Consider the following 24152-nt stretch of genomic DNA (forward strand, 5'->3'; position numbering starts at 1 on the left):
TCAGAAGAAAGGTCCATTATTTGGCTTGAACAGCATGACAACTGGCAGGTGAGCTCACGGCTTCGAGGCAGACGGTGTGCAGAAGGCTTTGGCAGAGTGATCTTTATTGTAGGAGACCTGCTTTATGTCTACCTTTGATGTGTCTTCACAGGAGGTAACATCTAGAGTGGAATGATCAGCATGCCAGATTGGTGGCCTAATAGTGGGACAATGTTTTCACAGATGAGTCCTGATTTAGTCTGGAGAGCAGTTCTCAAGGCATTCTCATCTTGAGGGAACGTGGAAGACGATTTTGGGGCTCAAACATTGTGAAAAGAGACCGATATTGAGGAGGATCTCTAATGCTGTGACCAGGGGCCATGATCACTGTTCCAAACCCTCTTCATGAAACCTTACAGGTGATTTGGCAAGTTTTAATTGCTGTCAGGTATCGTGACGAGATCTTTGGACCTCGTTTGCGGTTGTTGCGAGATGCTGTGGGCCCAGACTTCGTACTGATGGACGATAAAGCTTGACCTCATAGAACATGGATGGATGATGTTTTCTTGGAAACAGAAGACATTGCATGCATGGGGTGGCCTGCTCGCTCCCCTATTTGAGCTCCATAGCGCATACCTGTAACGCATTATGGAGATGGTTTGCATCACCTCAGCATCCACCAACAACTCTGCAAGACTATGAACAGCTCTGCAGAAAGACAAGAACTCTGCAAGACAGCAAACAGCTCTGCAGGATGAATGGGCGTTATTGTCTCAACATGAAACTGATGACGTAATTCACAGCATGTTCCGTCGTGTCAGGCCTGTATTGGTGCCAGAGATGGTCACACCACATACTGAGTACATTAACCAGTTGTGTGAATGTGTGAGCAAATCCGTTCAGTTGGGAGAAAGGAAGAACATTTTGTCTACCATTATGCAGAAGGCATTCATTACATTGTTTCTACTTCACTATCACTTGTTCACACTGTTTTGTGCCAAAATAAAAGCAACCTTGAAAAATTTCCATATGTTGCTTTAATTTTGAACACCACTGTACGTTACGCAAGCAGATAAAAATCATATGACTTTACCAATACTCAGTTAAACGTTTATTTTATATGAACAATATTTACTGCCATTTACGTTGTTACTATTTGTTTTTCTATTTATTTAAAACGTCTCGAAAATGTTTAGAATCGTTCTCAATGGAATGGAAGTTCAGACTGTGGCCATAAGATGTGAACGACAGAAACCGAATATTTAACCAGCTGGGACATTTATTAGCTAATGGTGCCCTATTTCTGTCCATGTGGTAAACAATGACTTGAAGACGTTTGACGAAGCTGTCTTCTCTTGTCGTCAGAACACCGTCTGCAGCCCTACTCTGGCTGCCTGCTACCAGCAAGTGACATGACAGATTGAGTGCAGCAGTTCAGTAGTATCAATGTATTGTATTATGCTTCAGATCATTTATGTTTATGTGTTCTGAGTAAATACTGTTTTTGTGCTGTACTTGTGATGAAAATAATCAATATTGTCTTCAGATTCAGGGTATTGCTCTCACTTGTAGATCCCATGGATCCTAGTTCTGAGCAGAATAGCGATGTTTTTATTATGTGACACTGACCAGCTTTGTGAGATTTTACAATACTGCAGTGTCTGTTGTGATGAAGGAAGCAGGGATAATTATACTTCCCTTCTTGTTTTACTATTTGCCTATTTAAATTCGTTTATGTTAAAGTTCTAATGGTATGTTGTCTACTCCGGGGGCCTTGTTTCGACTCAGGTCTTTCAGTGCTCTGTCCAACTCTTCACGCAGTATCGTATCTCCCATTTCGTCTTCATCTACATCCTCTTCTATTTCCATAATATTGTCCTGAAGTACATCGCCCTTGTATAAACCTTCTATATACTCCTTCCACCTTTCTGCCTTCCCTTCTTTGCTTAGAACTGGGCTGCCATCTGAGCTCTTGATATTCATACACGTGGTTCTCTTCTCTCCAAAGGTCTCTTTAATTTTCCTGTAGGCACTATCTATCTTACCCCTAGTGAGATAAGCTTCTACATCCTTACATTTGTCCTCTAGCCATCCCTGTTTAGCCATTTTGCACTTCCTGTCGATCTCATTTTTGAGACGTTTGTATTCCTTTTTGCCTGCTTCATTTACTGCATTTTTATATTTTCTCCTTTCAGCAATTAAATTCAATATTTCTTCTGTTACCCAAGGATTTCTAGCAGCCCTCGTCTTTGTACCTACTTTATCCTCTGCTGCCTTCACTACTACATCCCTCAGAGCTACCCATTCTTCTTCTACTGTATTTCTTTCCCCTATTCCTGTCAATTGTTCCCTTATGCTCTCTCTGACAAAACTCTACCAGCTGGTGAGCAAGATGTATGAGACAGGCGAAATACCCTCAGACTTCAAGAAGAATATAATAATTCCAATCCCAAAGAAAGCAGGTGCTGACAGATGTGAAAATTACCGAACTATCAGTTTAATAAGCCACGGCTGCAAAATACTAACGCGAATTCTTTACAGACGAATGGAAAAACTGGTAGATGCAGACCTCGGGGAGGATCAGTTTGGATTCCGTCGAAATGTTGGAACACGTGAGGCAATACTGACCTTACGACTTATCTTAGAAGAAAGATTAAGAAAAGGCAAACCTACGTTTCTAGCATTTGTAGACTTAGAGAAAGCTTTTGACAATGTTGACTGGAATACTCTTTTTCAAATTCTAAAGGTGGCTGGGGTAAAATACAGGGAGCGAAAGGCTATTTATAATTTGTACAGAAACCAGATGGCAGTAATAAGAGTCGAGGGGCATGAAAGGGAAGCAGTGGTTGGGAAAGGAGTGAGACAGGGTTGTAGCCTCTCCCCGATGTTATTCAATCTGTATATTGAGCAAGCAGTAAAGGAAACAAAAGAAAAATTTGGAGTAGGTATTAAAATTCATGGAGACGAAGTAAAAACCTTGAGGTTCGCCGATGACATTGTAATTCTGTCAGAGACGGCAAAGAACTTGGAAGAGCAGTTGAACGGAATGGACAGTGTCTTGAAAGGAGGATATAAGATGAACATTAACAAAAGCAAAACGAGGATAATGGAATGTAGTCAAATTAAATCGGGTGATGCTGAGGGAATTAGATTAGGAAATGAGACACTTAAAGTAGTAAAGGAGTTTTGCTATTTGGGAAGTAAAATAACTGATGATGGTCGAAGTAGAGAGGATATAAAATGTAGACTGGCAATGGCAAGGAAAGCGTTTCTGAAGAAGAGAAATTTGTTAACATCGAATATAGATTTATGTATCAGGAAGTCGTTTCTGAAAGTAATTGTTTGGAGTGTAGCCATGTATGGAAGTGAAACATGGACGATAACTAGTTTGGACAAGAAGAGAATAGAAGCTTTCGAAATGTGGTGCTACAGAAGAATACTGAAGATAAGGTGGATAGATCACGTAACTAATGAGGAGGTATTGAATAGGATTGGGGAGAAGAGAAGTTTGTGGTACAACTTGACTAGAAGAAGGGATCGGTTGGTAGGACATGTTTTGAGGCATCTAGGGATCACAAATTTAGCATTGGAGGGCAGCGTGGAGGGTAAAAATCGTAGAGGGAGACCGAGAGATGAGTACACTAAGCAGATTCAGAAGGATGTAGGTTGCAGTAGGTACTGGGAGATGAAGCAGCTTGCACAGGATAGAGTAGCATGGAGAGCTGCATCAAACCAGTCTCAGGACTGAAGACAACAACAACAACAACAACATATGTTAAAGTTTTAATTAATTACCATTAACACATGTGAATATAATTTGCGTTTTGATAAAAGAGAATGATTTGCCCTCAGTTTTAAAGAATATAACACCAGATCTAATTTAATGCTTAGTTTGAAATATGTAATTGATTTTCTAATTTTTTTCGACTATTCCTATTTAGTATATTTTGTTACAGTTTGAAATCAGTAATTGTTTTGTAACATAAATTCTATTGCTTACATATAAACAAATATAAATTCTCTACTAATTACAACATTTGGGAGATGAAACAATAGCTTTCTTAAAGGATCTATTTGGCTCTGTTAGAAAACATCTCAGCAAAACCAACCCTTCATTAATTCCAAAGTAATTAACACTTTTGTCAACAGTATTGTTTATATAACGACATATGGTAATTCCATCATTGAGACAAATAATTCGGCCTAAACCTTATAGTAGAAGAAACTGTTAAAAAGACGGAATTTTTCGTAGTATTCAGTTAATTTCACGGGTTAAGTTTTAATTTCAATTTCTGTAAATTTAACTTCGAACTACGTGTAGTTTCAGTACCTATCATTGTGATGATATATCAGGGGTCGATTTAAGGTCACAAAAAGTCAGTCCACGGCTAGGTTTCAGATGATTAACCTGTGTTGGTTAGAACGACAACAATGCATCACCCTAACAGTGTAATAAGTGTTACAAAATTAGGCTGTGGGTTAAAATAGTGACAGTGTCTGCTCCATAGCACCTTTCTAATCTTCACGAACTGTGAATTTTGTGGTTAGGCTCTTACTTCTCGTAGATGTTCAACAGTAAACTATTGTAGCGGTATGCGGACGTTCGACTGCAAGCCAGTAATGAGGCTTGTCGAAAGTTTAACAATAGTGCAATGGCCATATCTAACTGTATTATTAAGGGGTTGTGAGAAGTGAAAGTAAAAGAGTGTGAAATGCAACTCTGCTACATTATTTACGGTAGTCACTGTCCAAGTTATAAGCCCCATTGTTCAGCCAGTGTAGCAACACAGTTGTCGATATCGAGGACAACAAACGAAGAAATAAAATCAAGCTACACTGTGTTATTCTGATATACGATACAATGCTGCTTTAGAAATGCATACATCTCTGAAGGAAAATGATATCGTACTTCTCCATGCATGTCCGAGGGAACATTGTAGCGTACTTCTGAACAAAACAGGCACTGTAATATCGTATTTATCTTCCAACACTGAGCAAACGACTTTCAATTAAAATGTCTCCGCTCTACGAAAATATGCGTAATGAATGTGTCATAGCAGATTGTCGACTTATGGTTGACGATATATGGAAGTTTGGGTCTAGCTGTGAGTTGTGCTCGGATGGCTGAATGGTAAGTCGGCCGCTCGTGATAAGCGCGAAAACCAGGTTCTAATCCCACTCCGGCAAAACGTTTCGTTGTAGTCTTTCCATACAGCTGACGCTACTCCACAATAGCGACTGCGAAAACATCGCAAATATCATTGGGTTTTGTTACAAAATTCTCGAGACTGAGACCATAAGAGGGACTAACAGGCTGACTAATGACAGTTTCTGCAGTTTCAGGCGATCAATGTGCCTGGGTAGGAGATTTTTCTTCCGAAGTGCACCCATTCAGAGAAGTTCAGACTTGACTTTCTCCGTGATCTTGTTAATTTTGTAGTCTTTCCCCCATATTCAAATTATATAACACCGTCAGCCATTCACCAAAAACGTTATAATGTTAAGCTCATATTGAAGATTTTGTGGAAAATGTTCAAAATTTCTAGTGGCCGATTAAAAATAACGCTCTAACGATCTAAATGTTAATGAGAGTATATTTTTCACAGGAGAAACTAAAATGCAAAAGAAAATCATAAAACACTGTCTGTGTTACAGTATGCTACTGTTCAAATGGTTCTGAGCACTATGGGATTTAACTTCTGAGCCATCAGTTCCCTAGAACTTAGAACTACTTAAACATAACTAACCTAAGGACATCGCGCGGTTCCAACTGAAGCGCCTAGAACCGCTCGGTCACTCCTGCCGGCTATGCTACTGTAAGATGGCTGATACCTAACAAGCGGATTAAAAAGTAGTGCCACAAAAAATTTGTCCACATCGTTAAAAATTTTAATTGAAGATAACGATATGGCTAAATATCACTTATGTTTCGCAGTGAGGAACTCTGGGTGTAAGGTTGTTGAGAATCTGTACTGGCAGCCGCTTGCATCTCTCAATAAATGCTGTGGTGTGGTCAAGAAGAAGGTTCAGTTGAAGTGCTCCAGTTCTAATACAATCTCCTGCTCTGTAGGTTTTAGACGCCAAGACCCCGCTACCTACTCAGTGCTGTGTATACCTGACATTTTTGTTCACACCACATTCTAAAGTGAACCAGCGAAGCTATTTTGTGGCTACTACTTAAACGGAATCACAGAGAACTTGGAACACTTTTCCCGCCACCACTGGAACAGGATAACTGTCGATTAAGCTTGCAGGTGGCTCACGCGAAATATTCTTTGCTTTCTAGACGTTATTCAGGACAGGGCTCGATATACAGCAGGCCATTCGATCATTGCAACACAGGAATGCTTGAAACTTTGAAAAGGGAAATACAGAGTTTTAATTTAGGTATTATAGTGGTCAGTGAAGTGAAATGGAAAAAAAATACCGATTTCTGGTCAGATGAGTAATGCAATAGCAACAGAAAATGGCATAACGAGAGGAGGATTCGTTATGAATAGGTACGTAAGGAAGAGAGTAGGCAAGGAAGAGAGTGAGTCACTGTGAACATTTCAGTGATAGGGTTGTTCTCATCAGTATCGACAGCAAACTCCGACAACGATAATTCGGGTGTACCTGCAGACACAGGAAGGTGAAGATCAAGAGACAGAGAAAGTATATGAGGGGACTGAACTACTGGATTTTAAGGCGTACCCAGGAGCAGATATAGACTCTGATCACAATTTACTAATGACGAAAGGCAGGCAGAAGTTTAAGAGATTAGTCAGGAAAAATCTGTGTGCAAAGAAGTGGGACACGACAGTACTAAGGAGTAAGGAGATGCGCTTGAAGTTCTCTAAGACTCTAGACACTGCGATTAGAAATGCCTTAGCAGACAGTTGAGTTGAAGATGAATGGATATATCTAAAAAGGGCAATCACAGAATCTGGAAAAAAAGTAACTGCAAAGAAACCTTGGGTAACACAAGAAATACTTCGGTTGATCGATGAAAGAAGAAAGCACAAAAAGTTTCAGGAAAATTCAGAAATACAGAGATACAAGTCACTTATGTTAAGAAATCGAAAAAGAAATGATTGTCGAAAGAAATTACCCAGCATACAGAAAAGTAAAAAAAAAAAACTTTTGGTGAAATTAAAAGCAAAGGTTGCAATATCATGAGTAAAAAGGGATTTACACTGTTAAATGCCGAGGAGAGAGTTGATAGGTGGAAATAGTACATCTAAGGATTCTGCGAGGGGAAGGCTCGTCTGATGATGTGATAGAAGAAGAGTCAGTAGTCAATATGGAAGAGATATGTGATCCAGTATTACAATCCGAACTTGAAATATCTTTGGAAGATTTACGACCAGCTAAGGCAGAAGGAATAGATAAAATTCCATCGGAATTTCTCAATTAATTGGGGGAGTGGCAACAAAAATACCATTTAAATTGATATGTAGCGACACACCATCAGACTTTGGGAAAAACGTCGTCCACCCAATTCCGAAAACTGCAGGAGCTGAGAAATGCCAGAATTATCGCACAGTCGGCTTAACAGCACATATATATACAAGGTGATGAAAAGAATATTATACAGAAGAATGGAAAATAAAATGGAGAATATGTTTGATGACGATCAGTTTGGCTTCAAGAAAAGTAAGGGCACCAGAGAGGCAGTTCTAACGAAGATTGAAGAAAACTCAAGACGCTGTCATAGGATTTGTCGTCTGGCAGATCCATTCGTCAATTTCAAATAGTGCAAGAAGTTCTAAATTCAAAATGGAGGTGAGCTATAGGAAACACGGATAATATACAACCAAGAAGGAAGAATAGGAGTGGAAGACCAAGAACTAAGTGCTCGGGTTAAAAAGGCTGCAAGACAGGGATTTAGTCTTTTTACCCTCGTGTTCAGTCTATACATAGAAAAAGCAATGACGAAAATAAAAGAAGGATTCAAGAGTGGGATTAAAATTGAAGGTGAAAGTAAACCAGTTATAAGATTCCTGATGGCGTTCCTATCCTCAGTGGCAGTGAGGAAGAATTACAGGATCTGCTGAATGGAATGAGTATAGAATACGGACTGAGGGTAAGTGAAAGAGGGACGAAAGTAATGAGAAGCGGGAGAAGTGAAAACAACAATAAACTTAATCAGAATTTCATGTTGCAATGATTTACCAACAGCCGTATGTGTCGCCTGGCAACCAAGAGCTGTTGCAGGACGATTTGATTCACGGATCCAGTTATATGGCTGCTTCCACGTATAGCGATTTTACGACTATGACGAGTGGGGCCTGAAGATGGCATCAATGTAATGCCGAAACTGGTAGCCCACAGGTTCATAAAATAAAATAAATTTCTACAATACATACGGCTGTTGGTAAATCATTGCAACAAGAAGTTCGTGCCAGCCGTCGTCCCACGATCCATAATGGATCAACGAAGATTAATCAGGATTGGTGATCATGAAGTAGGTGACGTTAAGGAATTGTGCTACCCATGACAGACGGACCAAGGAGGACATCAAACGCAGGCTATCACTTGCAAAAAGGGTGCTCCTGCCCAAGAGAAGTCTACTACTATCAAACGTAGGCCTTAAATGGAGGACGAAATTTCTGAGAACGCACGTTTGGAAGACAGGCTTGTATGATAGTCAGACGTGGGCTGTGGAAGCACCGGAACACAAAAGCATCGAAGCATTTGAGATGTGGTGCCAAAGAATGTAAGGTGGCAGGACATGGGCACTTACACGTTAGCTTACCAACATTAGTATTAATAATAAAGGGACTGGCGAGGGCATTAGATCATGACTCTATTGAATTATGATAAATATGAGTCACTCTCGAGCAGTACTCCCTGCATGTCTGCAGCATTGAGCCTATAACTTAAAGCGTTGGTTAAAAGCGTCGGAAGTTGAGAATTGTGAAATGTAAAGTCTACAGATGGCCGTAGCTCGCCGGGCCGTCGTGGGCGGCAGGTAGCGGTCACCGGAAACGCCGGACAATACGGCGCTTTTGGGGGTAGCCCGGCACCCAGAGCCACCTGTGCTGAGCAACACGTGGCGAAGACGGGAATTTAGTTTGCCTAGGGGCGTTATGACGTACTCGATCATTGGGTAGATCTCAGTGGAGGGATTTCGGCGATGATGGAGCGTTCGACATGGCCGAAACTGAGTATTCTTCCGCCGCGTTTTCGTACGCGTGGGAGACGAGAGAATTGTGGAAGGACTTGGCCTTCAGCCATCGGGCGGTACGGACTTGGAGACGGCGTCTTGGCCATCGTCTTCGAAGGGAGACATACGGTCTGTATCGCAGCATTGCACCAACGCGGGTTCCGTGCAGAGTTCTGCGGTTAGAGCTCTTTGTGTGCTCAGAAGCGAGATTTTCACCAATGCCTAACCACTTCCAACAACTTACCTAATATTCTCGATCTAGAACTGCCGAGTATTTATCAACGCAGTTGCCGGTAATAGGGACGCATAATTGCAAATTGTTAATATGCAGTCTCACGAGTGTGTGGGTGGACAAAGAGATTCAAATAATTTTTGTAAATTTTGTCAGTTGTGGGGAATATCAAATTAAAATGCCAATATCACAATCGAATTATCGAATTCATTGTAGCTAGCATTTACTCTGTCCCAGTAAGCTTTACATGCACTCTAGTCACTGCACAGCTTGCCCAGACGGGAAGGAAGGAAGGTTTGCAGTCTTCTATGTCAGCGACGGGATGATAAGCTTACAAGAAGACTATCCAAAATTGGGTGGCCTAATAAGGTAAGGAAAGAGGAGGTTCTCTGCAAAATCGGGAGGAAAGGAATACATGGAAAACACTGAAAATGAAGAAGGGACTCAATGGTAGGACGTCTGTTTAGACATGGCACTACAGGGAACTGAAGGGCTTAGAAACTATAGAGCAGAGTCGGCCGCGGTGTGCAGCGTGCACAGGCCAAGGGCGGGTCAAGACTTGGCCTGCCTGTTTTGTTTGCTCGGCCCTTCTCGGAAGTACCCGGAATATCGCGGACATTTGGTTTAGCATTGCGGTGCGCCGTTCTTCGGTCGGCACAATTCTCGGAGTTGGGCAGAATCGTCCTATCAGCACCTTTTAACAGTCGCGATTTGTTCGTGGTATGGAGGACGTTCACAGGTCCAGTAACTGTTCGCGCAAAAAGAGGCAGTCCAGCTATCTATCGTCACAATACTTTAAAATGAATGGGAATGGCAGAAGAAAGGGATAAGAATTCTCAATTCGTATAACAGACTGATCCTGCGTATTTGCTATGAAACAGTATTACATTAAATTGTAGAAGGAATTTAAAGATTTAACTGAAAATGAAAGAGGACGTAAGGGATTCACTGATCTGCACGTCACAATCACTTTGGGATAAATTTGAAGGCCTGGAGCCCGTGAAGAAATTGGTGGTACGTATAGTCGCACACATTATTCCATTGCCAGTCGCTACATTTTTCAGTGGAGTTTAACGAAGAGTCTAGAGGTTTCATGTGTTGCTGGGAAGTACGTCGGTTAAATCAAGAGATGTCCTTGGGAGAATTTTTCGATTTAAAAGTCTCTGCTATTTATGAAGGAAAATTCAGCACAAGGACGAAATTAGAACATCCGGAATGGAGTGGAGGCCTTATGTAGACTTGACTGCAGACAGCCCACATTAAACTTTGCAAGGCTATTTCTTTTTGATTTGATGTGGATGTACTAAAAGAGAAAATCAGGGTGTACAGGGGACACATTCTGTTTGCAATACACGGTTCGTGAAGCTCGCCGTCGTTGAAGAAAACGCGAGATTTGAAGAGTTTCTTGTGTCCTTGCAAAAGTTACAAGGATCGTTTTATAAAGATTTTGAGGACAGTATCAGCCTTACATCTTTTCCCAAGCCTTTTTGGAGACCGTTTGCCATTTCAGTTCAGATCACCCCTGTGCAAGTGCAGATGAAACTGACTGATCCGCAAACTAATTCCATTTTTAATGACAAATCTTCCTACGTGCAGACTATCCAGAACGTCTACATTGCTTTCCGCAGGCAAATTTTCAAAATCTCTGTCTTGAGGTCGCAAAATTGTTACAAAATGAAGACTCCACACACAAAACAGGGTAAGTCCATTAGAGTAGAAAATGAATTTATAGCCAATGCTGGTGGGCAGCCGTCGATACTGCAAGGCAGTTGTGTGTGTGTGTGTGTGTGTGTGTGTGTGAAATCTTATGGGACTTAACTGCTAAGGTCATCAGTCCCTAAGCTTACACACTATTTAACCTAAATTATCCTAAGGACAAACACACACCCATGACCGAGGGAGGACTCGAGCCTCCACCGGGACCAGCCGCACTGTCTATGACTGCAGCGCCCGAGACCGCTCGACTAATCCCGCGCGGCCAAGGCAGTTGAAAGTACTTCCAAATAATATGGCAAGATACGAAGGTAAGAAAGGTTTTAGATTTAGTGGTAACTGAAAGAACGTTCTAAGTCGGTCTTCTCAGGGAAAGATTGGGAAACTAAGGTTTGCTTCAACTATTTGTAGTACACCCGTTGGGTCAGTTGGATTGCGACTGGAAACATGATAGGTTGATTTACTTACTCTGTGTTGTTTCTTTATAGTAGTAGAGATTAGGCTGAAGCGTGATAGTACTGTGATCCTCTTAGAAACTTAAAAATGTGTGTATCATCACAAGATGAATGTGATACGCCAACGGTTAATCAATCAGCCAAAAACAGAGGAAGTTAGACTGAGAAATGTCTGTAGGGACTTTAGGGCAATGTTTCATGAGTTAGGTAGTGACTGCAAATTCTCATTGTTTGTGTGTTTCAAACAAATCAAAAACCACGAAGAACAACTTATCAAGAACGTTAATTTGTAGGGTGCCTGGAATGATACAACTTCCTGTTTAACGAAATAAATTTCTGTGACATTAACTCTCGTACAACACCTAAGCATGATGACTCCAACGGCGGAGATTGCTCTTCATGATATGTTGTAAGAATCAAACGAAACGATATCATGGATGAAATTCCTGTTTGCGAAATGTCTTCATTGCTTGTATGGAATTATTGTTTTCCTGTTGCAACATGCATCAAATGTCCAGCAGTAACGCAATAGTTTATACATACGGTGAAGATTTTGGAAATGAAGGAGCGAATGAAGTCCTCAGTTTTTGGCACAATTATGTGAATGAAATCCTCAATCCAAAAGTAAGGGTTCTTGTAATATTCTATGATTCGTGCTCGGGACAGAATAGGAAACTCTAAAGCTTTCATATACTTTCTCGTTCAAACCGTTAAGAAAGTAGATGGTGTCAAAATAGTATTTCCACTGAGAGGACACTCTTACATGTAATGTGATTAAACTTTTGTTTGATGAGAAAATTATTGGAGAGTTGCCAAAAGACCGAGAGTAATGCTGCTGAAACCGTAAGACTGAAACCAAGGCCCTACAAAGTCACTGTTCATCAACAAGAAAGTACACAAGGCTGAACGATCTTTTTAAAAGCATGTTACAAACCGAAGTGTTCTTTCAGTAGCAGTGAGGAGATATTGTCAGTGCCTTCTTTACTTCCATTTCTCTGTAGATTTCGCCATGTAATTTGGTTCAAATGGCTCTGAGCACAATGGGACTTAACATCTGAGGTCATCAGTCATCTATAAATATTTTTTTTGGTCATGAGTCTACTGACTGGTTTGATGCGGCCCGCCACGAATTCCTCCCCTGTGCTAACCTCTTCATCTCAGAGTAGCACTTGCAACCTACGTCCTCAATTATTTGCTTGACGTATTCCCATCTCTGTCTTCCTCTACAGTTTTTGCCCTCTACAGCTCCCTCTAGTACCATGGAAGTCATTCCCTCATGTCTTAGCAGATGTCCTATCATCCTGTCCCTTCTCCTTATCAGTGTTTTCCACATATCCCTTTCCTCTCCGATTCTGCGTAGAACCTCCTCATTCCTTACCTTATCAGTCAACCTAATTTTCAACATTCGTCTATAGCACCACATCTCAAATGCTTCGATTCTCTTCTGTTCCGGTTTTCCCACAGTCCATATTTCACTACCATACAATGCTGTACTCCAGACGTACATGATCAGAAATTTCTTCCTCAAATTAAGGCCGGTATTTGATATTAGTAGACTTCTCTTGGCCAGAAATGCATAGCGAGTCTGCTTTTGGTGTTCTCCTTGCTCCGTCCGTCATTGGTTATTTTACTGCTTAGGTAGCAGAATTACTTAACTTCATTGACTTCGTGACCATCAATCCTGATGTTAAGTTTCTAGCTGTTCTCATTTCTACTACTTCTCATTACCTTCGCCTTTCTCCGAGTTACTCTCAAACCAAACTGTGTACTCATTAGACTGTTCATTCCGTTCAGCAGATCATTTAATTCTCCTTCACTTTCACTCAGGATAGCAATGTCATCAGCGAATCGTACCATTGATATCCTTTCACCTTGTATTTTAATTCCATTCCTGAAGCTTTCTTTTATTTCCATCATTGCTTCCTCGATGTACAGATTGAAGAGTAGGGGCGAAAGGCTACACCCCTCTTAATACGAGCACTTCGTTCTTGATCGTACACTATTATTATTCCCTCTTGGTTATGGAACATATTGTATATGACCCGTCTCTCCCTATAGCTTACCCCTACTTTTTTCAGAATCTCGAACAGCTTGCACCATTTTATATTGTCGAACGCTTTTTCTAGATCGACAAATCCTATGAACATGTCTTGATTTTTCTTCAGCCTTGCTTCCATTGTTAGCCGTAACGTCAGAATTGCCTCTCTCGTGCCTTTACTTTTCCTAAAGCCAAACTGATCGTTACCTAGCGCATTCTCAATTTTCTTTTCCATTCTTCTGTATATTATTCTTGTAAGCAGCTTCGATGCATGAGCTGTTAAGCTGATTGTGCGATAATTCTCGCACTTGTCAGCTCTTGCCGTCTTCGGAATTGTGTGGATGATGCTTTTCCGAAAGACAGATGGTATGTCGCCAGACTCACATATTCTACACACCAACGTGAATACTCGTTTTGTTGCCACTTCCCCTAATGATTTTAGAAATTCTGATGGAATGTTATCTATTCCTTCTGCCTTATTTGACCATAAGTCCTCCAAAGCTCTTTTAAATTCCGATTCTAATACTGGATCCCCTATCTCTTCTAAATCGACTCCTGTTTCTTCTTCTATCACATCAGACAAATCTTCACCCTCATAGAGGCTTTCAATGTATTCTTTCCACGTATCTGCTCTCTCCTCTGCATTTAACAGTGGAATTCCCGTTGCACTCTTAATGTTACCACCGTTGCTTTTAATGTCACCAAAGGTTGTTTGACTTTCCTGTATGCTGAGTCTGTCCTTCCGACAATCATATCTTTTTCGATGTCTTCACATTTTCCCTTCAGTCATTTCGTCTTAGCTTCCCTGCACTTCCTATTTATTTCATTCCTCAGCGACTTGTATTTGTGTATTCCTGATTTTCCCGGAACATGTTTTTACTTCCTCCTTTCATCAATCAACTGAAGTATTTCTTCTGTTACCCATGGTTTCTTCGTAGCTACCTTCTTTGTACCTATGTTTTCCTTCCCAACTTCTGTGATGGCCCTTTTTAGAGATGTCCATTCCTCTTCAACTGTACTGCCTACTGCGCTATTCCTTATTGCTGTATCTATAGCGTTAGAGAACTTCAAACGTATCTCGTCATTCCTTAGAACTTCCGTATCCCAGTTCTTTGTGAATTGATTCTTCCTGACTAATGTCTTGAACTTCAGCCTACTCTTCATCACTACTATATTGTGATCTGAGTCTATATCTGCTCCTGGATACGGCTTACAATCCGGTATCTGATTTCGGAATCTTTTTCTGACCATGATGTAATCTAATTGAAATCTTCCCGTATCTCCCGGCCTTTTCTAAGTATACCTCCTCCTCTTGTGGTTCTTGAACAGGGTATTCGCTATTACTAGCTGAAACTTGTCACAGAACTCAATTAGTCTGTCTCCTCTTTCATTCCTTGTCCCAAGCCCATATTCTCCTGTAACCTTTTCTTCTACTCCTTCCCCTACAACTGCATTCCAGTCGCCCATGACTATTAGATTTTCGTCCCCCTTTACATACTGCATTACCCTTTCAATATCCTCATACACTTTCTCTATCTGTTCATCTTCGGCTTGCGACGTCGGCATGTATACCTGAACTATCATTGTCGGTGTTGGTCTGCTGTCGATTCTGATTAGAACAATCCGGTCACGGAACTGTGCACAGTAACACACCCTCTGCCCTACCTTCCTATTCATAACGAATCCTACACCTGTTATACCATTTTTCTGCTGCTATTGATATTACCCGATACTCATCTGACCAGAAATCCTTGTCTTCCTTCCACTTCACTTCACTGACCCCTACTATATCTAGATAACTTAGAACTACCTAAACCTAACTAACCTAAGGACATCACAAACATCCATGCCCGAGTCAGGATTCGAACCTGCGACTGTAGCAGTCGCGCGGTACCGGACTGCAGCGTCTAGAACCTCTCGTCCACCGTGGCCGGCGCCATGTAATTTTTCTTTACAGTTGGTATCACTGAAAGTCATCAGTGTAAGGTTAACGAGCTTCTTAGGTATTCCAGCTCCTTCCATTACATTCCGCAATGACACTCTTGAGATCCTACCATAGCCTTCTCTAAAATCGATAGCAAGCTGTGTACGTTTGTTTGATTTCATAACATTTTTCAAGTAATATGCGCAATGCGAATATCAGGTAGACTGTTGGACTATTTCATAGTCTTCAAGTCTCTCTTAGAGAGTACTCCTCCTAATCAAGGTCTTGGAGAATACCTTATGTGTAGTATTTAGCAGGGAGATTAATCGATAGTTCTGGCAGTTTAAGTTATCTCCTTTTCTACGTATGGGGCACATTACAGTCCATTGCATTGGTATGCTCTCCTCCTGCCAGATTGTCAGTATTACTTTATATATTGCTTTCATGGTGTTTCCCCACCATATTTGAAAAGTTCCGCCTGGATGTGATTGTCTCCAGGTGCCTTATTGTGTTTTAAAGTCTTAATAGCTTGTATCACTTCCTCCACTGTGGATTCCGGTGTTAAGACCTCTGGTCCATAATAAGTTATTTCCTCTAGTTCTTCTTGTTCTAATCCTGCTCCTGGGTTCAGTAGCTCTGCTTCCAAGAGTTACTGAACCAAGAAGTGAAAGGGTTACAACAAGTATTTTTTCTTATTCTCTATCAAATACCCTTTATTACCCAAGATATTTGTTCGTGCTTGAAACCCGGCCTTTCCTTCCTCAGTCTTTTAGTGCATTTCACTTATTTGCTTCTCTTCTCCTAGCTGTTCAATTAAATTTAATTTTTTTCTTCCGTCTGCAAACCCTCTTAGTTACAAGGCATTACTCATTATAGTGATTCAAATTTGCTTAGATTCTTCTCTGAAATAATTTCATACCTGGTACGTTACGCTCCTCTTTTCTTCTCATACATTGTTTTCCAAATCAGCCCACCTTCCTTTGAGTCTGCATGTGCCGCAAAATCTCGCCAGCTGCCCCGAGAATTGCAGTCTTACACTGTTACCGCATTATTTCTTACGTTCATTTGATGTGTCAGTCTCATTCTTTTTCCCTCTTCTATACTCCCGTATTTCTTATAACTTCAGTTTTTTTAACGTCAAAACTGTGGCCTGTTTGTTTACTCACAAGTTGGATCCTTTGCCTATACTTAATTTTCACTACACAATGGTCTGAACTGTAGTCAGCTCCACGTTGGCTCCTAACATTCGTTATGTACGATCCGTGCCTTCGATTAGTCAATATATGTTTTATCTGATTTCTGGTTTGCCCATCTGACGACATCCACGTTCGTTTGGGTACCTTTTTGTGTGGGAAACATGTACTGATGACAGTCATGTTTTTACTTATAGCAAAATCTACAACCCTAGTCCATTGCCATTTGATGTTTAATGTAAGCTATGTCTTTCTATAGTTGGCCGAAGGGTCTTTCCTTTTCCTATTTTTTGCGTTCAAGTCTCCTATTAACATCTTAACATAATGTCTGGGAGCCTGATTGTATGACTGCTCTACCGTCCTGTAAAACTCTTCCTTCTGTTCATTGCCTCCTGTGAGATAGATGCGGTGTATGTGACTTGATAAGAGAGCAGTGTGAAATTTACAGCCTGGATGGGTACCACAGAGCTTCGGACAGGTGTCAATGAGTCGTAGGCGATCGATGACCACTGAGAGAGCCGCACAAGGTGACTGCATTTGTATCGAGTTGAAATCAGCACCAAGTCTTGTGGGCCCGTGACGAGCGGTGTGACCTTGTCGGCGAATTTATGTCGGTCGTGACGGTAGTCAGAGTCAGACGGTGCATAGGTGTTAATGATATGCACGCCAAATAGGGTGACGGCTGTGCACTGTGCACTGGAGAGGTACGTAACATCCAAAGGAGGGAGCCCATCGCGTAGGATAGCGACGCCGCTACCAGTGTCAGAGGTGAGATAAACATGGGCAGTGTACCCGGTGGGCACTTGGAAGTGTGCTACAAACACCTCGTGTGGGAGTGCAATAGCAAATCCGCAGAGTAGATGGTGTCACGGAATGCGGCTAGTTTGTGTGGGGCACGGATTATGGCAGTATTCATTGTGGCGTCACGATATTGCTGCATATTTTCCCAGACGGTATAGACAAGCCTGGTCTGCCACAGTGGTCATGGTGACTGTCAGGGCGCCGGCTCAGGCACCTTTATGGGATGCTATCGCTCGGATACGCCGACTGGGTGATTCGACATGTGAGCGTCGTTTACTGACGGAGCGAGGGAATCAAGCGCTGCAACAAAAGCTGTGGTGGTCTGTTGTCCTCGTGTACTGGCTACACTGAATACGTGTTCTGGATTGAGACGGGGTACGAAACAGAAGGGGCGTTATGAATGGCCGAAATGTGAAAGGCCACCATCAGATATCTGACAAATCATCTCGCGAAGCCATCTGAAGGAAGGCGTCGTTGCATGATGTTCGTTGGCGTTTCTTGCTCTTCCTGGGTGACTGCTGTTTCCTAATGTGTTGTTCCGAATCGAATGTGGTCTCCCGTCATCCGATGCTATACCCGTCTGGATAAAGGCAGGAGTCGGCACGACATTTAGTTCGACGTCCACTGTTCGAGCATGTTCGTCCATCACGATCGTGAGATTGGATGGTCACAGTGCGAGCACTGGTAGTGACGCCATGCTGGTCTCGTCGGCGTTATGTGGTGCTGTGGGCGGCGTTCACGAGGGCTGAGGCGTATTCTGAAGTAGCGTGCCAGGGTTGTGTGCCACCGTGGCGTAGATGACGGCTTGGGATGTGAACGTTGATGCTGAGGTCACTTCACCCAGCAGTGTATGTAATAAACGCCGGCGTAAACATTCGGACAGGACATTGCTTTCCTGGTCTCATCCTGGGCACGTTTATGGCTGGCCATTGTATATGACGATGGCCCATACACGCCAGTCATAAAGTAAGTAAAAGCACGATAACTAAATTTAAAACTAAAGCCACTCAGTATTTCTACAATAAATTCTAGCTGTATACAAATCACACCGAACCGAACAGTTGGCCACATCTCAATACAACTGTCGGAAAATCAAAGGGCGAATCGATCAGTAACAGGTCTCAGAAGCTTACAGAATAGCAACTTAAGCAAACGAACCGAAAGTGACGTTACTACCGAGGCTAACCTACCTCACCGACCAGTATGAACCATACAGGAAAGGGACCCTCGTGAGGACGTTTTATTCGGCCCGTCAATTAGGAACTGTTGTGGTGATTCAATAGAGTGATACTAGCCGTAATTGGTACTGTGGCGTTATATCGGATTTTGAGATTTTTTTATGTGTTGCTTTGTGGTGTTCTTTCAGGATCCATTCTGGCCCCAGTTGATTTTATCGTCACTCTAACTGTCACTGTCTGTAAAAATTTGGCAGCTGTTATTGAATATTATCTTCTCCTAGATAGTTCACGTTTGGTTTATTACTTTTTGTAAAGTCATAAACTGTTTGTGTTTCTAAATTCTTAAAGTTCTGTGACTCTTCAGACTTTCGCGATGGACCTGTTGCAAACACACTTGACGCCAGACAACAATTTGCAAGTCTCACAACATTTCATCCGAACAACTGTTTGACATACTAAGAAGGCAGGCGCTGCTGTCGTCACTGCCGCAAGGAGCGGAGCCAACGTGAAATACGAGCCTTCGCAACGAACTCTTGACGTCACGCTTGATGCCTTGCCCGAAACACGACGAAAATACTCTGCTCCGGCCGGGTCCGACTGGAAATTTGTATGTGAATGAAAATGTACTCACTGAATGTTTTTACTTTCTTATGTATTATCGAGAACTTGCAGGTATTTAAACGCACAGTAAAGAATTGTTAAACTTGTCTGAAATATTAACTTGCTCTTCACCGCAGACGGTCGCTGGAACTTTGTGTACCTGTAAAGTCACTTGCTGTGACGCACACTAGAGGAGCCCATAGATTTCTTTGGCCTCGTGGGAAATGGGACTAGTCACAATCGCGTGGCGGTGTCGAAATTTATCAAGGTAGGTGTAGGGACTACGCGTGCACGTGAAGGCGACCACAGTTGGACGAACGCTACACTCTTATAGCCCCCTGCCAGGGCTGAAGAGAAGCCATCCGCGAGTGCATCCTGGGAAATGACTGTGCTGCCGGATGCTCCTGTGGTTGAAAGCTGAATTAACTCACTCCAACACGCTGCGTCGGGTTTCTTTCTTTTTTAATTTTATGGCTGCCAGTGCTGCATTCCGGCAATGCTAAGTTGAAATTCCGCAGCCTTGTAGATTGTCCACCGCATGAACGTGTTACGGCCTCCTTAAGAATCCAATCCCAGAGATATGCCGAAGATAAAAAGACAGTGGTATAGGATCCTACGCCACGTTTTCTAAGTCCCTGATCGTCTTTCACAGAAACAATGCCTATGTTTTGCTTCTGTAGATTCAAGAAGGTGCCTCTGCATCTTCATTTACATCCAAGAATGAACTAGTTTTGATCGGAAAGTATAGTTTATCTGTTAATCAGAACGACCGAGCTGTTCAAACACCTTTCTTAGGTTTCGAGTATGAAACTTCCTGGCAGATTAAAATTGTGTGTCGGACCGAGATTCGAACTTGGGATCTTTGCCTTTTGCGGACAAGTGCTCTGAGCTACCCATGTACGACCCACGACCCGTTTTCACAGCTTAAATTTTGCCAATACATCGTGTTCTACCTTCCAGCCTTAACAGAAGCTACTGTGCAAACCTGGCAAAACAAGCACTCTTGGAAGAAAGGATACTGCGGAGACATGGCTTAGCCATGGTCTGGGAGATATTTCCAGAATGTCTCGGTCGGGCACACGGTCTTAATCTGCCAGGAAGTTGCATTTCAGCGCACTCTGCGCTAAAGAGTGGAAATTTCATTCTGAAACATCCCTCAGGCTATGGCCAAGCCATGTCTCCGCAGAATCCGTTCTTTCAGTAGTGCTTGTTCTGAAGTGTTTCAGAAGAGCTTCTGTTAAATTTGGAATGAAGGAGACGAGGTACTGGCAGTAATGAAGCTGTGAAAATAGGTCGTGCTTAGGTAGCTCGGTCGGTAGAGCAATTGCTGGCGAAAGGCGAAGGGCCCGAGTTCGAGTCTCGGTTCGGCACACAGTTTTACTCTGCCAGGAAGTTTCACCTTTCTTAGGTGTAACAGTTCACCTGGCTGGCTGTGGGGTTATGAGGTCACATGTGCTCTTTGTACCATCTACTGTAAGACGCTAACGCATTATCCAAGATGATGACACCATTTGGCCTGGAAATACAAGGGGTATTCAGAAAGTAGGTTCCGATCGGCTGCGAAACAGAAACCACTGTGAAAATCAAAAATGTTTTATTTGCAACAGTTAATAACCAAAGAGCCAACCTACTTATCTACATAGTCAGTGCTCCGTCTTAGACATTTATCATAATGTTGCACCAACTTTCCGATACCCTCGTCATAGTAAGCAGCCGACAGTGCTTTCTGCAAATTGTCTACTCTGGTCTAGAGCTCTATGTCTTTGCCAAAATGTTATCTTCATAGCCAGCGATTCATGTGAGCAAAGATGAAACTTAGAGAGAGTCAATCACGAACTGCATTGTGGGTGATCGAACACTTCCATTCGAAAACACTGCACAAGCATTTTCATTACCTCTGCAGAATGCGGCTGAAAATTGTTTTGAAGAAAGAAACAATTGAGAGTTACGTCACGTGGGCTGCACAGCTTCAGGCGAAATTTCTTACCAGGCCCTCTTACTTGACAGGAGACACTAGTTTTTCAGCATCTCTACGTGCTTGCTTTGCACTCAGAACTTAAAAAGAGAGATGTGATGTGATCCAAGGGCGTATTAGAGACAATGCCCAGCACATCTGTGCAAAAGCTTCTTCGAGTTTCCACAGTGATTTCCATTTTAAGACCGATGGGAACTTCCTTTCCGAAAGGCCATCGTATAATCTTGTGACAGTCGGTTTGCATTGGAAACTTTGTCCTGACGTTCTGTCGGCCTTTCTTCTAAATATGGCAAACCAGAAATGGTAAAGTGCCATCTTTTTTCCATTTACCTGGTGGAATGAGTATTCAAGTGCACAGAGTTGAAATGTAAAAGAAACACAGGTAGTGTATCAATTCTGTGGGACCACACCACAAACGTAGGCCAACGAAGTAATTTTGGAGGATACACGAAGAGAGAACCTTTTCCTCACCTTCCATGGCGACATCCTCCAGTTGTTCAAAGTCTATTTGAGTCGTCAGTCTTCTTACTCGTTGGATGCGACATACCACGAATTCCTTTCGTGTGCCAAACTCATCATCTCAGAGTACCACTTGCAACCAACGTTTTCAATTATTTGCTGGACGTATTCTAATCTCTGTCCTTCTGTACAGTTTTTTAACTTTAATGCTCTCTCTGATGCCACTGAAGTCTTTCCCTGATGTCTTAACAGATACCCTGTCATCTTGTCCCTTCTCCTGGTCAATGTTTTCCACATATTCCCTTCCTCTCTGATTCTCTAGAGATTCTCCTCTTTCAATACCTTATTAATCCACCTAATTTTCAACATCGTTTTTAGCACCACATCTCAAATACTTCGATTCTCTTCTGTTCCTGTTTCCTCAGAGTCCATGTTTCACTACCACACAACGCTGTGCTCCAAATGTACATTCTCAAAAATTTCTTCCTGGAATTAAGGCCTATGTTTGGTACTTGTAAACTTCTCCTGATCATGAATTCCCTTTTCGCCAGTGCTCGTCTGCTTTTTACATCTTCATTTCTCTGTCCATCCTTGGTTGTTTAGCTCCCTAGGAAGTATAATTCCTCAACTCCTGACGTTAAGTTTTTCGGTGTCCTCATTTCTGCTACTTCTCATTACTTTCATCTTTCTACGATTTGTTCTCAATCCATATTCTGTATTCAATGGACTGTTCATTCCATTCTGCAGATGACTTAATTCTTCTTCACTTTTACTCAGGAAAGTAATACATCATCGAATCATATCATTGATATACTTTCACCTTCAATTTTAATCTCTCTCCTGAACTTTCTCCTATTTCCATAATTGTTTCTTCGATGTATCGATTGAACGGTAGGGGCGAAAAATTACTTCATTGTAGTACACTCTTTTTAATCGGAGCACTTCGTTCTTGGTCGTCCTCTCTTGTTATTCTCTCTAGGCTCTTGTACGTATTGTATATTACTCGTCTCCCCATCTAACTTACTCCTACTTTTCTCAGAATTTCGAACATTTTGAACAGTTGTAAACTGTCGAACGTTTTTTCCAGGTCAACAAATCCTACGACCGTAACTTGTTTTTCTTTAGTCTTGCTTCCATTACCAGCTGCAAGGTCAGAATTAGCTCTCTGGTGAATTTACTTTTGCTAAGGCCAGACTAATCGTCATCTAACACATCCTCAATTTTCTTTTCCATTCTTCCGTATATTGCTTTGTCAGCACCTTGGACGCATGAGCTGTTAGGCTGATTATGGGATAATTCTGGCATTTGTCAGCTCTTGGAGTCTTCGGAATTGTGTGAATGATATTTTTCCTAAAGTCAGATGGTACATCGCGAGACTCATACATTCCACACACCGACGTGAATATTCGTTTTGTTTTCCACTTCCCCCAAAGATTTCAGAAATTCGATGGAATATTATCTATTACTTCTGCCTTATTTGATCTTCAGTCCTCCAAAGCTATTTTAAAATCTGATTCTAACACTGGATCCCCTATCTCTTATAATCGACTCCTGTTTCTTCTTTTGTTTCTTCATCAGACAAGTATTCCCCTTATAGACGCCTTCAATATACCCTATCTTCCCCCTCATCAATGTACTCTTTCCTCCTATCCACTCTCCCCTCCCTCTGGATTGAACAGTGAAATTCCCATTGCAATCTTAATGTTACCATTCTTGCTTTTAATCCTTCTCGTCAGAATTGAATAATCACTTTAATTTAGCAGCAATTTGAGTTTACTTTCGCTTCAAACAGTCTATTTTACTTAGTTGCTGATAGGAGCAATGTGAGCTGTACAATGCACAATGAGCTTTAGTTAATTGTTATTGTATCTAGTTTTATGAACTGACTGGTTATAAATTAACTAGCAAATTCAGTTAATTTTGTCTCAGCTGAAATAATATTATCTTTTTAACTTATGGTTGAATCAGCAACACTGTAAAAAGACAGAAATCTATTGATGGTAAATGCCTAGGATAATGAAGAACACTCAGGTGAATTACTGAGCTACTAAGAAGGCTATTAAATTCAAATTATCGTATCGAAGAAGTTGTGTAGCTAATAAATTAATCGGCTCGATCTTACTTTGAGGTGAGTTGCAACGGTACAACGTGCCAATATTTAATGCCAACAGGTTCTTCTTAGAAGAGAACCAAATTTTAATATCTTTGACGACACTGTACATTTCTTCCAACGCTTTAAGTAAGATTGTCTTCTTCCAAGCTTTGCAACACTACCAGATGTGTGCTCGCTCATCCATTTACAATGCCTATCCATACTTAAAACAACATTCTGACATTACACACCGTTATGCCCTTGATCGTAGCCACATTGAGTCCATACTTCAACATCGATATGTAGAAAACTATTCCATCCCACCTGTCTTCTACTCAGCACATGCTCGCATCCAACGATATTAT

This window comes from Schistocerca gregaria, chromosome 3, assembly GCF_023897955.1.
Source record: "Schistocerca gregaria isolate iqSchGreg1 chromosome 3, iqSchGreg1.2, whole genome shotgun sequence".
Classification (NCBI taxonomy): domain Eukaryota; kingdom Metazoa; phylum Arthropoda; class Insecta; order Orthoptera; family Acrididae; genus Schistocerca; species Schistocerca gregaria.